Source organism: Ornithorhynchus anatinus, chromosome 3, assembly GCF_004115215.2.
Source record: "Ornithorhynchus anatinus isolate Pmale09 chromosome 3, mOrnAna1.pri.v4, whole genome shotgun sequence".
In the NCBI taxonomy this organism is placed as follows: Eukaryota; Metazoa; Chordata; class Mammalia; order Monotremata; family Ornithorhynchidae; genus Ornithorhynchus; species Ornithorhynchus anatinus.
The window spans coordinates 108,929,199-108,946,569 of NC_041730.1; the positions used below are offsets into that span (position 1 = coordinate 108,929,199).

A 17,371-nucleotide genomic window follows, 5' to 3' on the forward strand; every position below is an offset into this window, starting at 1 on the left:
CTAATATGCCACAGTCCTTTGAATTTGAAGATATCGCTGATGGTGAAGTTCACCCTTGAATGTATATGTGGCCGAAAAGGTCAATGCAGAATCCACAGTCCTGGCCATACTGTATGTACAAAAAGGTAAATCCTTGCTGTGTTGTTATGTTTGATATTTGCAGCCGTTTTACTGTTCTATCTTCTGCTTCCCCTTCCTTTATGAAGTCTCTCTTTCCTTATGAAGCTTTTTGCTGGAAAAGAGCCCTTCCTTTCTGGATAGCAGTGCACCATTATGACAGCTGGTCCATCTGGCCCCCACACTAGGGAGGGGACAAAGAGGCCAAGTGAGCCACTCCACGGTGCCCCACCCAGGCGCTAGTGTAACTACTTAGCTGAGCAAATTAGAGAGAAGGATTGGGGAGGAAGGAATGAGGGCAGTTGTAGAAGAAAATCTCAGGATATCTTAATAATAATGTTGGTATTTGTTAAGCGCTTACTATGTGTAGAGCACTGTTATAAGCGCTGGGGTAGACACAGGGGAATCAGGTTGTCCCACGTGGGGCTCACAGTCTTAATCCCCATTTTACAGATGAGGTAACTGAGGCACAGAGAAGTTAAGTGACTTGCCCACAGTCACACAGCTGACAAGTGGCAGAGCTGGGATTCGAACCCCTGACCACTGACTCCAAAGCCCATGCTCTTTCCACTGAGCCACGCTACTTCTCCATCTTGAGGAGAAGGTAGCAAGCCATAGCCTTGGAAGAGCAGGACTCAGGGAGGGCTCATGATGTAGACACCATGCAGACCCAAGGAAGAGGGAGGGATCAGAAAGGATCCCAGATTAGGGTTATGACATCCTTGAGGTTAGGAGTCTAGAATGAGGACTCTGGAGGAGTGAAACTCCTATCCCTGAGGAGCAAAAAGGATGCTGAGACCATCTTTCTGAATGACTCAGAAAGGGTGAGACTAGAATTTGAGAAGCTCCCAAAGAAGAAAGGAAAGGACCAGAGGAACATGAGCTTTAGGACACCTACGGGGAAATACAGAGGGTGCTAGGGGTGGGAGGAAGAAAGTATGAGATATAGGGCAAGGCCATTAGAACTAGGATTGTTTTCATCGTTAGTAAGAAAGCATTAAACATTACTGAGATATCAGATCCTGGTGTGTGCCTGCAGTAAGACTGGAGGAGAAGCTCCAGGTGCTGGGGAGACACGTGGAACGGGTGAGCTGTGGGAGTGGGAGGGAGTGTTGCCTCAATTCATTTCAATTCAATCATTTCTTGAGCATTTACTTTCATGTAAAGCACTGTTCTAAACACTTAGGAGAGTACAACATAACAACAAACCCTCCACAAGCTTCCTTTAGCCAATTCCGGGAGGAGGACTGTCAGCTAGTCCCTGATGACCCTATTGTTTTGGTGGCAGAAGCTTAGGTTTTGGCCTAAGAGTGGTGGTAGCTATAGCAGGGCAGGGACTTGGGGTGCACGGAGCCAAAAAGATCACCAATTCTGCATTAGAAGAACAAGAGAACAAGAGGGCTTTAGGACCCCAGTGGAGATTGACCAGGGTCTGGGAGCACCTAAAGTGATTCCTGAGTCACTAAGAACCCCCCTACCAACCCACCCCACCCCTGGGTTAAGCTAAAACCATACAGGTCTATCCTCGGTACCTGACTCCCAGTTTCCACCTGGGATGTAGTACTGTCTAAGCCTCTGTTTTACAGTACTGTTATAACATTTCCTTTGTCTTCCACTGTTTTCGGTTTCCCAAATTTGGTGCACCATTCGAGCAGTTGTTTAAGGTGTACTGCTCTTGCTCTGTCTCCTCGCGTGTGTCTCCAGCTGTCCTGAGGCCAGCATACTTTTGATGCTAGGTAACCTCTGTTCCAGAACTTCATTGCTCGTGATACAGAAAAGCAGCATGGTTCAGTGGAAGGAGCCTGGGTTTGGGAGTCAGAGGTCTTGGGTTCTAATCCCAGCTCCGCCACTTGTCAGCTATGTGACTTTGGACAATTCATTTCACTTCTCTGTGCCTCAGTTACCTCATCTGTAAAATGGGGATTAAGACTGTGAGCCCCACGGGGGACAACCTGATCACATTGTATCCCCCCAGGGCTTAGAACAGTGCTTTGCACATAGTAAGCGCTTAACAAATACCATTATTATTATTATCTTGTCTTTTGATATTGAATGTGGCTTGTAAATTACACTGATTGAATAAGGAGCCAACTTTGGTTCCTGTGTGGAGTCTGGGCCCTGTAGACATAGAGAGGCCTCCCAGCCATAGAGATGTTTAGACAACACTATCTCTCTATAGATCTCCAGTTTGGTCTGGAGGCTATTATCACTCTATGGCTTGATAATCTCCCAAAGAATGTGAGGACCTTCTTGATTCAGTTTTTTACTTATGAATCAATGAATCACTGGTCAGTGTGCTGTACCGCTAGCAGAATTCAGTGACAGGGCCTACTTCTGTGTTGCAACAGAAAAATAATAATAATTGTGGTATTTATTAAGTGCCTCCTATGAGCCAAGCATTACATTAAGCAATGGGGTAGATATAAGATAATCAGGTCAGACCCAATCCCTGTCCCACATGAGGCTCACAGTCTAAGTGGGAGGGCTAGTATACATCTCAAATTTGAAAGGAATTCTATGACCTTGTAATTGCCTTGTCTTTATCATTATCTCACCTAGCCCAAATCAGATAAGGAACTAGAGCCAGAGCATGTGGAAAATGTAAGTCTCCTTTTAAAAAAAAACAATGATATTTGTAAAGCCCTTACTAATTACCAGACACTGTATTAAGCATTAAAGAAGATACAGACTAATCAGTTTGGACACAGTGCCTATCCCACATGGGGCTCACAGTCTTAATCCCATTTTACAGATGAGGTAATGAGGCACAGAGAAATTAAATAACTTGCCAAAGGTCACACAGCAGACAAGTGGTGGAGCCAGGATTAGAAGGCAGTTCCTTCTAACTCCCAAGCCTGTGCTCTCTACCTACCTCCCAAGGCCACCCTGCTTCTCTTCCTCCATGCAATAATAATAATGACGATGCTTATTCTTTCATCCATTCATTCATTCGTATTTATTGAGCATTTACTGTGTGCAGAGCACTGTACTAAGCACTAGGAATGTACAATTTGGCAACAAATAGAGACAGTCGCTGCCCAGCAACGGGCTCACAGTCTAAAAGGGGGAGACAGCAAAAAAAACAAGTAGTCAGGCATCAATACCATCAAAATAGATAAAGAGAATCATAGATATATACACATTATTAATAAAATAGAGTAATAAATAATATATACAAATATACACAAGTGTTGTGGGGAGGGGAACGGGGTAGAGCAGAGGGAGGGAGTAGGGGGAATGGGGAGGAAAAGAGGGACAGAGGGAAAAGGAGGGCTCAATCTAGAAAGGCCTCCTGGAGAAGGTGAACTCTCAGTAGGGCTTTGAAGAGGGGAAGAGAGTTAGTTTGGCAGATGTGAGGAGGGAGGGCATTCCAGGTCAGCGGTAGGACGTGGGCCAGGTGTCAGAAGCGAGACAAGCACGAATGAGGGACCGTGAGGAGGTTAGTGGCAGAGGAATGGAGTGTATGGGGTGGGCTGCAGAAGGAGAGAAGGGAGGTGAGGTGGGGGCGGCCAGGTGATGGAGAGCTTTGAAGCCAAGAGTGAGGAGTTTTTGCTTCACGTGAAGCTTGATAGACAACCACTGGAGGTTTTTGAGGAGGAGAGAGACATGCCCAGAGCATTTCTGTAGAAAGATAATCCAGGCAGCGAAGTGAAGTGTGCTTCTTGTGTGCTAAACACCACTGGAGGTTTTTGAGGAGGGGACTGAGATGCCCAGAGTGTTTCTGTAGAAAGATAATCCAGGCAGCAGGGTGAAGTGTGTTTCTTGTGTGCTAAACACTGGGCTAGATACAAATAGTCAGACTGGACAGTCTCTTCCCACCCAGGGAATCACAAGTAGTGATGGCAGGAATCTCATCCCCTTTTGCAGGTCAAGAAACTGAGGCTTAGAGAAGTTGAGACTTGCCAAGGTAACTAAATATCAGGCTCGTGGCAGAGCTGAGTAAGAATGCTGGTTTTCTGACTACCGATCTCATGCTCTTTCCACAAACCCCGGTTCCCAGAGGTCTCAGAAACCCATTGTAGGTGGCTGAGAGACAGCTCAAGGGGTGAAGTCTGTACAGGGGAAACTGGGAGGGAGGGAGTTGATTTTTTTAACCCTCACTCATCCTAAAACCTGCCACTGGTCTTTGGACCAGCTAACTTGCAGACTTTCCACATTGTGGTTTTATAGGAGCAAACAAATGATTAAAACCCCACATTAAAATCAGCCTGCAAATCCTCCTTGGAAAGTATGTGTCCTTCAGAGTAATCACTTGGGCATCTGTCTCTGGTCATTTATCTCTTGCAGTTCTACCGATAACAATTTATTGCAACCTTTAATGGCAAACTGAACCTTTCTGCCATAAAAGGTTATATAGTGCATTGAGGGTAAGTAAACCTTGCAACGGTCTGCATCCCAATCTCAGCCACTCTGCAAAAGCCTGACAAGTACTGGCAACCGACCTCTCCCTTGTTCTCTCCTTGTACCTACTCCATCCTTATGTCTGTCCTTCTCCCCTCATTGTTATTTCAGAATCTCCCTGTGATAGTCTCAGAAAAGAGCTTTGCTGCTTACTGGAAAAGAACAAGTTTCTCCATAAAGAGCTCTGACCAAGTCTTGAGAAATACTTGGACATTTCTAGCCACTGACTATCAATTGTTCAATTGTTATCTAAATCTTCCTAGGAGAAACCTGAAAATTTTAAAACCACCAAAATGGTAAAGCACAAGCTTCTACAAAGCTACAGAGTTCCCAAAATCCCTTGAATGGTAGCAGAGTCAAACACAAACACAAATGAAGCTGCTAGGCACCCAAATATTGTACTGGGCTGTTGTTATTCTCTCTGTTCAACAAGAGTTGTTTCTCTCTCTCCTGCTCCCCACACATCTTGGGAATCTTCCACTGGATGGAGAAGAGAATGAAGAAGAGTGATAACTCAATTTTTTTTGGAAGTTCACAACCCTAGAAAAATGTTGGGTAGGTTGGGACAGGGATTTCAAGGGGCTTAGGGGTAACCGGGGCGGTGGAGGGACGAGAGTTCATTGACTCTCTGATGATTACAAATTGGAGGAGCCTTGTCAGAAATCTTTTCTATCCCCACAGAGTAAAGTAGTGCTGTCTATTAGACTATGTCTTGACTGTGAAACCATATTCATCTTGTCTCATGCTGTCAAGTCGTTTCTGACCCATAACGACTCCATTCATTCATTCTTTCAATCGAATTTATTGAGCGCTTACTTTGTGCACAGCACTGTACTAAGCACTTGGAATGTACAATTCGGCAACAGATAGAGACAATCCCTGCCCAATAATGGGCTCACAATCTAAACGGCCGTGTCACCATGGACTCCACGGACATGTCTCTCCCAGAACACCTCAGCTCCAACTGCAATCATTCTAGTAGTGTATCCATAGGGTTTTTTAGGTAAAAATATGGAAGTGGTTTTACCATTGCCTTCTTCCACGCAGTAAACTTGAGTGCCCACCCTCGACTCTCTTCCACACCGCTGCTGCCTAGCACAGGTGAATTTTGACTTGTAGCAGATTGCCTTCCACACACTAGCCACTGCCCAAGCTCAAAATGGAGCAGATATGCTTCTGCTTGACTCTCCCTCCCATAATCAAGACCGAGAGAGTACTGGAAACTCTCCGGGTGCAACCTTGAGAGGGCAGTCTGGTGGTTAGCAATGCAAAGATCATTTCAGTTTACCATTCAATCTTTATTTATTTTGAATGACAGCTGCTTTTAGATAATGGTAGCAAAAAGGGAAGGGCGTAGTCCCCTTTCAGCTTCCCTTTGTCAATCAGGAATTACTCTTGATATTTTCTTCTCATAGGACACCTTTTTCTGTTACAAGTCAAAACTCACCTGGATTAGGTTACTGATCCTTAAGTTTGGTTTCAGCCCTCTTTGGATCACACCTGAAGAGTTTCTAGTACTCTACCTGTCTCATCTACGGAAGGGAAAGTAAAGCAGAGGACTTACCCATTCCATTCCTACCTTGGGCAGTGGCTACCTAGTGGCAGGCAACCACTGGAAACTCTCCAGGTGTGATCCTGAGAGGGCTTAAACCACACTTAAGGATCAATAACCTAATTAATCAATCGGTGGTATTTACTGAGCACTTGCAGAGTACTGTGTTAAGACACATCTCCTCCTGCCTTGAAGAAATCCCACTTGGATGTCCTTCCATCACCTCAAACTTAACATGTCCAAAATAGAGTTCCTTATATTCCCACCCAAACCCTGTTCTCCCTGTAACTTTCCCATCACTTGAGGTGGCACCATCATCCTTCCTGTCTCACAAGCTTGTGCCCTTGGCATTATCCTTGACTCCTCTCTGTCATTCAGCCCACACATTTAATCCATCACCAAATCCTGTTGGTCCCACCAAAGACTAAAATCTGCCCTTTTCTCTCCATCCAAACTGCTACCATGTTAATACAATCACTCGTCGTATCCTGCCTAGATTACTGCATCACTTCCTTGCTGACCTCCCACCCTCCTGTTTCTCCCCACTCCAATCCATACTTCACTCTGCTGCCCAGACCATTTTCCTAAAAAAACATTCGGACATGTCACCCCTCTCCTCAAAAAACTCCAGCGGTTGCCCATCCACCTCTGCAGCAAACAAAAACTCCTCACCATTGTCTTTAAAGCACTCCATCACCTTGCCCCTTCCTACCTCACCTCACTCTCTCTTTCTATAACCAGCCTGCACACTTGGCTTCTCTAGTGCTAACCTTCTCACTGAGCGTAGTTCTCGCCTGCCTCACTGCTGAACCCTAGCTCAAGTCCTGCCTCTGGACTGGAATGCCCTCCCTTCTAAAATATGACAGACAATTACTCTCACCTGCCTTCAAAGCCTTATTGAAGGCACATCTCCTCCAAAAGGCCTTCTCAGATTAAGCCCCACTTTTGCTCATCTCCCGTTCTCTTCTACGTAGCCCTAACTTGCTCCCTTTGCTCTTCCCATCTCCCAACCCCACAGCACTTATGTACAAATCTATAATTTTTTAAATTTGTATTGATGTCTGTCTCCACCCTTCTAGTCTATGAGCTCACTGAAAGAAGGGAATGTCACTGTTTATTGTATTGTACTTGCCCAAGTGTTTAATACCATGCTCTGCACACAGTAAGTGCTCAATAAATATGACTGAATAAATGAATAAGCCCTTAGTAAAGTGCAATATACTAGAGGTGGTTCACTTCCCATAAGCATCAATGTGCAGAATGTAGAACAAAGTAACTGGGAAAGTACAATAGAATTAGTAGACATGATCCTTGTCCTTCATTCATTCATTCATTCAATCATATTTATTGAGCGCTGTGTGCAGAGCACTGTACTAAAAACTTGGAAAGTACAATTGGACAACAAATAAAGACAATCCCTACCCAACAAAGGGCTCACAGTCTAGAAGATCTTAAGGATCTTATGTTTTAGCAGAGGAGACATAAAGCACTGTTTTGATTTATTTAGGTTTTGTTATCTTGTATAATGGCTTTGTTACTTATTGTTGTTTGTAATTCATCATTATCATTCTTTATATTTGCCTAACCCATTTAGATTGTGAGCCCCAAATAGAGCAAATACTTAGTCTGACCTAATTATATAGTTTTCCCCCATGCTTAGCACATAATCAGCATGCAATTGATACTATTACAACTATTATTTCCAAACTGAAGATCTACAAACTAATTGTAGTATCCATCCTTTACTAAATCTGTGAAACTTGGCTCTTCCACAGAAGTTACATCTCTTGGGACCTTAGTTTCTCCACCTAAAAAGTGAGGTTATTAACACTTGTACCTTCTTATTTTAGAGGGATGTTCTGGAGATAGGGGCTTTGACTACTGCTAGAAAATGAATGCTCATCACCAAAAGCTAAGCACAGAGTTGTAGCCCTCTAAATTGTCGTTCCCATTTCATTCCCTAGAGGCCTTTGGGAGGCCTAAGCTCCCTCTTGTTGGCCAGCAACAGTTCCCTAGACAGATGGCTGTCACTATAGCCGCAGGATGGCTCAGTGGAAAGACTTCGGGCTTGAGAGTCAGAGTACATGGGTTCAAATCCTGGTTCTGCCACTTATCTGCTGTGTGACTTTGGGCAAGTCACTTAACTTCTCTTGTCTCAGTTACCTCATCTGTAAAATGGGGATTAAGACTGTGAGCCCCACATGGGGCAACCTAATCACCTTATATCCTCTCCAGAACTTAGAACAGTGCTTTGCACATAGTAAGCACTTAACAAATGCCATCATTATTATTATTCTTATATACCATTTTTCATCGGTAGAACTAGCTGGAGATTTTCTCAGAAGCTCCCAGTCTCCACCTGGATCACTGACAGGCTGAACTGCCAGAAGTTAGATGACAGGTCTGGTTTCCATTTGGCAGTTCCTGAGAAATTACTGTACACTTAAGTACATTTCACCCTGATAAACCCGATCACAACACCCACCTTTTTTCAAAGGAAAAGAGTCCTAGGAACCAAACCATATCAGAAAAAAGAGGCTAAGAGTGGGTGTGAAGCATCATGGCCCAATGAAAAGAAGAAGCAGTGTGGCCTGAGAGTCAGAAGGACCTGAGTTCTGATCCCTCCTCTGCCACTTGTCTGCTATGTGACCTTGGGAAACTCACTTTTCTTTGCCTCAGTTCTCTCATCTATAAAATGGGGATTCTGACTGTGAGTTCCACATGTGACAGACTAATTAGCTGGTATCTCTCCAGTCCTTAGTACAGTGGGAGAGCATGGGCTTGGGAGTCGGAGGTCCTGGGTTCAAATCCTGAACCACCACTTGTCAGCTATGTGCCTTAACTTCTCTGTACCTAAATGGGGATTAAGACTTTGAACTCCACATGGGACAACTTTAAGCATCAGCCTAGCTTAGTGGAAAAAGCACAGGCTTGGGAGCTAGAAGTCATGGGTTCTAATCCCAGTTCTGCTACTTAGCAGCTGTGTGACTTCGGGCAAGTCAATTTGATTTCTCTGTGCCTCAGTTATCTCATCTGTAAAATGGGGATTAAGATTGTGAGCCCCACGTGGGACAACCTGATTACCCAGTGCTTACAACAGTGCTTGGCACATAATAAGTGCTTAACAAATATTATTATTATTATTACAGTGCCTGGCATACAGTAAGCCCTTAACAAATGCCATTAAAAAAATAGATTCAGTCCAATGGTGACCAGTAAAAGACCCATCTTGGATTCAAGTATCTCCTGGTGCTGCTTTTCTACTGTTCCAGACCAGAAGCTCCTCCCTCCACCTTCTAAAACATCATGGATGTACAGGTACCATATCAGGGCAAGGGGCTGGAGAAGGATGAGAGGGGTTTCCATAATGGTCTTCTCTTACAGTAAGCATCTCTGAGATTATCCTGCTTCTCAAGAGATGAGAACAAGCTTTGCTGGGTGGCAAATTCAGAACATTACTGGGACAAAGGCTAGCCAACAACCCAGGAAGCTGCTACGTAAAACAATATATTTAGACATAGCTAGGTTTTCTCGAGGCCTCTTCAAGATCACAGGTTCCTGAAATCAAAGTTTCAAAATCGATTTGAGGAGGACATTTTCCTTTAAAATTGCCCCTTAATGTTACATTTCAAACTCCTGCATTATCCTCATGGATTGTCAGAAGGAGAATAATAGATTCTAAAAATAGGTTGCGGTTCAGGTTTCATTTTAACTGAAACGATGAGTGGGTTCACTTCAGAATCCACTGGCGATGAGGTCATGAACGTAGAGATTTTTATGGCTTCGGTCTTTCTGAGGTGAAAGCCGGGAGCCAGCTTCGTCAGCACAAATGAAAGGCAGAGGGCAGACTAGCTCCCCGATTGACTCAGTTCACCAGGCACAGAACAGACTGAGCCCTCTCCTTGCTATGCTTGATTAACTCGGAGTTTGGACTCACCTTTACTGATAAAAGTGACTTAATGAGAGATGCATACTTGGATTACAACATCTACAATCCCTGACTCCCTGCTGCTGTTATAAAGATGGCAATCTTATGGAAGAGCCCAGCTATTTAGGAGGGAAGGAAGATGTTGGAGATAAACACTTTTTGATGCTTTCATTTCTAATTTAAGCTGGGATTCTATTTAAAAATAATAATTGTGGCATTTGTTAAGCACTTACTATGTTCCAGGTACTGTACTAAGCATGTGGGTGAATACAAGCAAATTAGGTTGGACACAGTCCCTGTCCCATGTGGGGCTCACAGTCTCAATCTCCATTTTACAGATGAGGTAACTGAGCCACAGAGAGTGAAGTAACATGCCCAAGGTCACACAGCAGACGTGGCAGGGCCGGGATTAGAATCTGTGTCTAGTACTCTTCCTACAACTCATAATAGACATCATCAATAATTATGGCATTTATTAGGACTCACTTCTTCTCTATCTTTCATTCCACATATTCAGTCAGTCATCAAATCCTGTCAGTTCTATCTTCAGATTTTCTAAATCCTATATCCTCTCTGTCCAAACTGTCACCATGCTGGTCCAAGCACTTATCATATCCTGTCTTGACTACTTCATTAACCTTCTCACTGACCACCCAGCCTCCAGTCCTTCCCCCTCCAGTTCATACTTCAGTCCCCTGTCCAAGTGATTTTTTGAAAACATCGTTCTGCACACATCTCCCTACTCCTCAAAAAATCTCCATTCATTGTCCATCTACCGCCACCTCAAGCAGAAACTCCTTACCTTGGCTCTAATGGACTAAATCTGCCCTCTCTCCTTACTATTAAGCATCACTTTTCTCCCATTACAATCCAATCTGATCACCTCCCTTCTCTAACACTGATCCAGTCTCTCTGTCCTGCTCTCATGTCCCTCTCACCATGGACCTCTTGCTCATGCCCTCCTGCTAGGAACTCCTTCCTTCTTCATATTTTCATATCATATCATATCTCACCCTATCTTCAAAGCCCAATTAAAATAATATCTATTCACCCACCTTTCTGAGTCACCTATACACTTGAGTCTGTACCCCTTGAGCACTTTAATACTCTCCCCATCCCCAGCCCCACATCACTTATGTACATATCCTTATACTCCTTGGCTTTCCCTGTGTGTAGTTTATTTTAATGACTGTTTCTCCCATTAGATTGTAAACTCCTTGAAGATACAGATCATGTGCACTTACTGTGTTGTACTTCTCCAAAGGCTCTGAACAGAATAAGCATTCAAAAAATGCCACTGATAGTTTGAAGAGCCTACTATCTGCTAAGTGACGGGTATATACAAGGCTATATACACAAGGTTATTCCGTCAGACACTGTCTGTGTCCTATATGGGGCTCAAGTAATATTTACAATAGATATACTCATAACTGGTGTACTTCTTAAGCTATTACTATGTGCCAAGCTCTATATTAAGTCCTTGAGTCGATACAATAAAATCAGATCAGATGGGGTTCTTGACCCCAAATGGGGATCACCGCCTAAATAGGAGGGAGAACAGATATACAATACCCATTTTACATATGAGGAAACCAAGGACCAGAGAAGTTAAGTGACTTGCCCAAGATCATACAGCAGGCAAATGGCATTGATGGGATTAGAATACATGCCCCGTGCTCTTTTCACTAGGCCATGCTGCTTTCTGGCTATGCTAGAGAGAGACCAGATTACCTCATTCCCATTTTGCAGATGAAGAAACTGAAGCCCAGAGGAGTAAAGTGGCTTGCCCAAAGTCTCACCCTGGCCATCTCTTCATCAATCAGTACTTCTCAAGTACCAAGTGAGGGCTCAGTAAATGATGCTACTGCTATCAATCAATCATATTTAGCGCTAACTGTGGGCAGAGCACTGTACTAAGCACTTGGGAGAGTACAATGTAACAGAGTTGACAGACATGTTCCCCACCACAATGAGCTTACAGTCTACAGGGGGATACAGACATTAATATATATAAATTACAGATAAGTACATAAATGCTGTCGGGCTGGGAAGGGGAGATGAATGAAAGGAACAAGTCAGGGTGATGCAGAAGGGAGAGGGAGAAGGGAAATCAAGGTCTTAGTCAGGGAAGACCTCTTTGGGGAGTTGTATCTTCAGTAAGGCTTTGAAGGTAGGGGGAGTGATAGATATCAAGAGGGAGGGAATTCCAGAGACGAGATCAAGGTCTAGTGAGTAGGTTGGCATTAGAGGAGCACAATGTGTGGGCTGGGTTAAGAGAGTAGCAAGGAGAGGTAAGAGGAGGCAAGGTGATTAAGTAACTTAAAGCCAATGGTGAGGAGTTTCTGTTTGATGCAGAGATGGATGGGCAACCTCTGGAGGTTCTTGAGGAGTGGGGAACCATGGCCTAAACATATTTTAGAAAAATGATCTGGGCAGCGGAGTGAAGCATCGACTGGAGTGGGGAGAGACAGGAGGCAGGGAGGTCAGCAAAGAGGCTGATTCAGGAATCAAAGTGGGATAGGATAAGTGCTTAGAGTAACGTGACAGCAGCTTGGGTGGAGAGTAAAGGGTGGAAAGAGAGAAAATTACCACTCCTCACCTCCCACCGGTACTACCACTGCTGTGTCAGAGTTGGAAGTAGAACCTGCATTTCATGACTCCCATCTCATGCCCTTGCTACTAGGTCATGCCACCTCTCTTTCAATGAGGAGCCATCCAACTTTATCTTTTAAGGACAAAGAATTATTTTTAAGCAAGCCTGGGCTAGAATGGAGCACAAATGGCCAAATCCCTAGGCTAAGTGTATGTGTGAGGGCCGGGGTGGTTAGGGTGTATGGAAGGTGGGGATGAGATGCAGAACTAGAAACTTTTAAAATGTAAGCAATCACTTATTCTAAGGCTTTTAAAATGTACAGGAGTCCTTAATGGCCCAGTGTCAATGCCCCAAAACCAAGGAAGGGAGAGATAATAATAAAAATTATAATAATAATTGAGTTTTTTTAAACATTTACTATGTGCCAAGGGGTGTTCAGCGGGACAGATACGAGTTTATAAGATCGGACACAGTCTAAGTAGGAGGGTGAACTGGTACTGAATCTCCATTTTATAGATGAAGAAACTAAGTTATAGAGAAGACAAGTGACTTGCCCAAGGTCATACAAGGGATTAAAATCCAGTCCCTCTGACTCCCGGGACTGACCTCTTTCCACTAGGCCAACTAAGTACCTGAGGTCCCTAAGGAGGTAGTATTAACTTTCAAGGGAACCCAGGAATTCACTCCTTCTGTGGGTTTAAGAGTCCTTTCCATGTGCTAATCTAAGCTGTGGTGAAAACGCCAGGCCACCATGAAAGTGTATTATTGCTCCTCTAAACTCATTCAAGAACTTCCTGAAAAGAGAAAAATTCAGGAAAATTAGGACAACTGTTCTGTGAAAGAACAGCCATCTTTAGCTAGACATCATTTAGCTGTAGCATAATTCCTGTTGAAACATAAACTGTCTTTCCCAATTTAGATGAAAAAAATTGATTGGCAGATAAACAGCTTGCCTGGAATGCTGAGGATGGAATAGCACACTCTATTTAGCCCTCTCATGAACTCGTTCACTAAAGGTCTCTCTTGTGTTCAATAAATACAATTGATTGATTGTGTTGGCTTTTCACTTAAGTGACAGGAAGTAATTTCTGCAAATTGGTTTATTTCCAGATGAGAATTTCCAGAGCTTCACTGATTTATCCTATAATATAATGGGCCTTCAATATTCTTAGCCTGACTTCCCCAAATTCCAGACATGGCCTTCTTGTTTAATCACCATATTATCCTATAGCTTTGTTCCCTCCAACCTTGGCACCTTTCCCCACACCCCCGTCCATTTCTGGGTGGCTTCTTTGTCCTTCTGGCAAAACCAGTGAAGTGAGGACTTCCTGCTTGTAAGACTGGGTAGTGAGACGAATTCTGGAAGAATCTAAGTTGGATAAAGTTTGTTTCATAAGTTCTTTATGTTCCAGAATTCCACATCATCCAAAGGAATGTGACTGTTGGCTTCTTTGGAGGGGCTTTGGTGAGTATCCAAGAACTGATGACTTAAAATTGAGGCTCAGGTAAAGTTCTAAGAGGGAAAATTTAAAGTTCTTCCCGAGTTTCCAGATTTGGACCTCTGGGACTCCACTGACCTATCTCAAAATGCAATTTGCCTCCCAAAATGTTTAACATTTCTAGAAGACTTACCCCTACCTATGGAAATCAGGAAGCTTTGACCACCCTCCCTGACTTTAAGCCCCCGTCCAGCTTTGTAGACTGCTGTGTAATAAACTAAACCAAATAGCTTGCTCCTGGGCTTGGCAATTGGATCTGAAGAATGGTGGCTCCTGAAGGGAAACCTGAAGCTTTAGAAATGTGGATGGAGGCAGGGAAGCTCTTTGGGAACATACGGGAGTAGGGACTTTAGGTGGATGCCTTAAGGAAAAAGGCTGTGACTAATAACTTCAGGGAAGCAGACATCTCTGAACCTGCATCCTATGACCTCTTGCAGAGACCCCTTAAAAATGGATCATCATCCTGGTAACAGTATGATCTCCTTGTCAGAACCCCCAAAATCACTAGAACCCATATTTGGATGTCTCTGCCAATTCCTTTGCCCATCCTTGGGTACCTGGAGAAAAGACATGACCACTATCCAAGGGGGCTGTCTACCTTGCTCTCTCATTCATCCAAAACATCCAATCTGTCACCAACACCTGCCAGTCTCACCTTCACAATATCACCAAGGTCCGCCCTTTCCTCTCCATCCAAACAGCTATCTTGCTGGTACAAGCTCTCATAATATCCCGACTGGATTATTGTGTAAGCCTCTTCTCTGATCTCTCTTCCTCCTGCCTCTCCCCACTCCAAGTCTATTCTTCATTCCACTGCCCAGATCATCTTCCTATAGAAACACTCTGGGCATGTCTCTCTGCTCCTCAAAAATCTCCAGTGGATGCCTATCAACCTTGGCACGAAACAAAAATTCCTCACTCTTGGCTTCAAAGCTCTCCATCGCCTTGCCCCCTTCTTCCTCACCTCCTTTCTCTCTTTTTACTGCCCACCCTGTATACTCCACTCCTCTGCCACTCACCTCCTCACAGTCCCACATTCACACCTATCCCACCATCAATCCCTGGCCCACGTCCTACCACTGTCCTGGAATGCCCTCCCTCCTCACATCCACCAAACTCTCTTACCCTCTTCAAAGTCCTACTGAGAGCTCACCTCCTCCAGGAGGCCTTCGCACACTGAGCCTGCTCCCCCCCCACACCCTCCCCCACCCTCTGCTCTTGCCCCTTCCCCTCCCCTCAGCACTGTGCTCATTTGTATATATTATTACCCTATTTATTTTGTTAATGAGGTGTATATCTCCTTGATCCTATTTATCTTGATGATGTGATGATGTTGTTTTGTTTTGTTTTGCTCTGTTTTGCTTTGCTGTCTGTGTCTCCCCCGTTTAGACTGTGAGCCTGTTATTAGGCAGGGATTGTGTCTATCTGTTGCCGAACTGTACATTCCAAGCACTTAATACAGTGCTCTGCATATAGTAAGTGCTCAATAAATACTATTGAATGAATGAATGAATGAATGAATGAATGAATACCCTTTATCCCTGCCACAGCCAAGCAAATGTCGCCAGGAAAATGACTGGTGCTGGCCTATGGGCAGAAAATTCTCTGAAGAGGCAGCATGGCCTAGTGGAAAGAGCTCAGGCCTGGGAGACAGAAGACCTGGATTCTAATTCCAGTTCTTCCACCTGCCTGCCCATCTGTAAAATCGGAACCTGTCCTCCCTCCTACTTTGATGGTTTTCCTCATGTGGGACAGCGTCCATGTCCAACCTGATTACCTTGTATCTACTGCAGTGCGTGGCACATGCTTAATAAATACCACCATGATTGCTATTATTATTAGATCAAGAAAGGAGTAGACCAGCCCAGCGGTTGCAATCTGATCTCGTCTCTGTTTCCTCATAATGATAATGATAATTATAATAACAATAATAACAGTGGTATCTGTTAAGCACTTACTATGTTTCAAGCATGGTACTGAGCACTGGAATAGATACAAAATAATCAGATCCCACATGGGGCTCACAGACTAAGTAGGAGGGAGGACGGGTGGTGAATCCCCATTATGCAGATGAGGGAACTGAGGCACAGAGAAGTGAAGGGACTCGCCTAGGGTCACACAGCAGGTGAGTCGCAGAGCCAAGATTAAAACCCACGTCCCCCGACTCTGGGCCCCGTGCCCTTAGCCTTGATTGTCTGGGTGCTCCACCAAGCCAGGGAATGCCTGGCACTGCCGGGCTGGTTTTGAAACAGCTAAGGGCTTGGAAGAGGGGACTTCAGGAAAGGCTTTAGCCCTTGACAGGAAGGTCTGAAAAGGAGAGGCTCCCTCCAGGATTTTGTCTTCTTGAGGCAAAAGATGGTTTGGAACAAATGAATTCTCCTGGCCAGAGGAATCAGAATTTTACATCCTTAATTGCAGCTGCCCGATTCAGGAAATCACCTTCAAATGCAATTGTATGAACGATGCCTTTGTGCTGCAGAACTGCCCCCTTTTAGCTCACGATGGAACAGTGACATTCAGATCACCTCTCCAGGCCTGGCATTCAGACAGACTGAAGGAACCGAAGCAGATCTAATAGAGAGGAGTGCGGGGAGTCAGTCGGCATGCCTGCACCACGACCACTTCTTCCCATCGCAAGCAGCGGGACCGTGGACATCTGCTCACTGTTCATGTCACAGGGATCTTGTTCGCAAACGTGAACGACCAGCTCTCGTCCCTCCCCGGGAAAAAACCAAATACCCATCAAGGCAAACGCTACCTACCCGAGCCTGCCGCTGTAGCTGCCTCTGAACCCCCAGAGCCTCCTCTGCAGAGCCGGCGACGTCCAGACAAGCTCCAGCTTCCTCCTCTCTGCTCTCCAGAGCCAGGCTGCAGGTTAGCAGTCAGAGGCTGCTACATAAACCGGGGAACACGAGGAACTTCAGCTTAACTACTTGTGTGCTGCCGTGCTCACCGGACCCACCAGGCCAAGAGCCGGCTAAGAGCACGATGTTACAGCAGGCATTTGGAGGGCCGGATCTTTTCCTCTGTGGCCACAGCCCAACCACCTCCCTTCAAGCTCACATCCTCAAGGATGCCATTCGCAACACTCACACACTTAAAAAACACATTCTGCCCAATTCTTAAATGCACAGCAATTGCCCATCACAAACACTTCACCAGTGCAAACTCATAGCCATCCTCCATCCTCTATATCCCCACCTGAGTGCACACGTGCACACAAATGAGAGAGGTAGAGACTTATTTCACTTTCTTCTGTCCAGATCATCCTGCTAAAATTA

The 17,371-nt window shown here is 44.7% G+C and overlaps 1 protein-coding gene across 1 annotated transcript in view; it reads right to left on the bottom strand.

The window, feature by feature from the left end:
- The window catches only part of LOC100075060 (putative neutral ceramidase C), an 84,752-nt gene extending 67,722 nt beyond the window's left edge, over positions 1-17,030 (bottom strand). The window contains exon 1 of the mRNA XM_029059291.2: positions 16,853-17,030. The gene's annotated coding sequence lies outside the window, so the exon portion shown is untranslated. The remainder of the gene's footprint in view (positions 1-16,852) is intronic.
- Between the last annotated feature and the right edge of the window lie 341 nt (positions 17,031-17,371).